Here is a 1861-nt window from a genome sequence, read left to right as displayed (position 1 = left end):
GTCACTATGGCACCTACAGCAAATTTACTTGTTGTATATATGTGTATACAGTTGTTAATATAAATAAATAAATTATTAAAAAAAAAAATTCCCAGCCTTACATTAATTATTCGAAAAATTTGCCGGCTATTCTGCTATTGTTTAATATAATAAGTCGAATTAACACTAAATAAGCATAATATGATATATAAAATGTAATATTTAGCCAAATAAAGATAAAATACATGTTTTTTAACCATGATATATGCTACTGAGTCTATGCATATGAATGTTTTGGGAATTTTTGATTTGAATTGTTGAATAAGAACTCTAAAAAATTATTATATATTCAACCACACTTTCTACAAAGCGTATAATAATTTAAAACAGTGTAAAAAAATATTTTTTAAAAAATGAAAAAACCTTTTCGAACATTTGTGTGCAAAATAAAATAACACATTATTAAATAAATTAATATACATTTAAAAAAAATAAATGTAATGAGCAGGAAAATCCTTAAACGTAGCCTAGCCGATTGTAGCTGGTGGAAGCGAGATCAGTACTAAACACGGTTTGGGACTAGTACTTTCGTACATACCTACTTTTTTACCTAATAAATACTAGTTATGTAATTGCAACTACAGTTACTAAGATTTAGTTGGTATTATAGCTGTAGTTGTATTTTCTTTTTTTTTCAATTAATTAATTGTAGTTGGCATTAATAAATCGAACTACTAATTTAAATAAAAAGTAATTATAAAAATAATTACAATTAGTAGTTTTAATTGTAGTAATAACTACAACCACATACAGACAATTGGGTGTATTTTATGTTCCAAAGAACGAACATATTTTGATCGCCTCAATGTAAATATTTACACTCATGATTATGGGGAATCGATTCCATTGTTAGTTTTCATTTATTTGCATTAAAATTATTTTCCATTAGGCGTAATTTACAATAAAATGTATATGATAATATAGTATATTTAACATAATAAAATTTTGAATACAAAGACATTTCAGGTAATTATTTCTTAAAAACCTCAACTACTACAATCACTGTTTTACTCAGTTTTTTTTTTTTTAATTACTATCCAAGTAACTGCATTTACAGTTACAACTACTAACTGTGGTTGTTTTTGGAACTGCTGATTTTATCTACTACTAACTGAAATCGCAATTAAGATTACTTTAGTTGAAAAATATAGTTCCCCATTATCATTAACTAATTACATTAGCAGTTGTAGTTATAACTTGTAACCTGTAATTTTAATTAGAATTTTGACCAACTCTGGTGCTTGTGCTATCGGCACCATTCCGAACACAAACCAAAAAAGAGACCTCTCTTGACGAAGTGGATCGTCATACTTGCTCTTTTTTCACTTTTTTCTATTTTCTTGTGAAAATGGAAACTGACAATGTGATTTTTTTTTCATGTAAAGATTTTAGTGGGTATTTGGTACGTACATATAGGAGGTATGCTATATGTATAGCTTGGTGTTAATGATAGCTTGGATTGTCTTTTGGCATTATAAGGTTAGGTGAGGGGTCCAATGAAGGTTGTAACTTGGTTGGCTTACGCTAGTAGATTATTGGAACGGGGAGGGGCCGTTCCGCTGGTTGAATGGTGAAAATTTAGACCTCAGACTTGAAGAGTCTAAAGCCTTCCCTCATCGAGGACCTCGACTAAGGGAACCGTGCTCTGCCACCTCCCAGGTCGTAGTGGAGGGGCGATCTCTCTGAAAAGTGTGACAAACCCAAAATTCCTATATAGCACCCTAAAACATTTAAAATCGTTGAGACGAAAATTTCTTTGAGTTTTTCTTCATAAAATCCTGCGGTGACAAGAATACATTTCCATGCACACTCTACGCAGGTT

The sequence above is a fragment of the Halyomorpha halys genome, unplaced genomic scaffold (genome assembly GCF_000696795.3).
Source record: "Halyomorpha halys isolate HHAL.00 unplaced genomic scaffold, Hhal_1.1 Scaffold1065.1, whole genome shotgun sequence".
Lineage (NCBI taxonomy): Eukaryota > Metazoa > Arthropoda > Insecta > Hemiptera > Pentatomidae > Halyomorpha > Halyomorpha halys.
The sequence above is the reverse complement of the archived record's forward strand: the minus strand, read 5'-3'. Positions refer to the sequence as shown.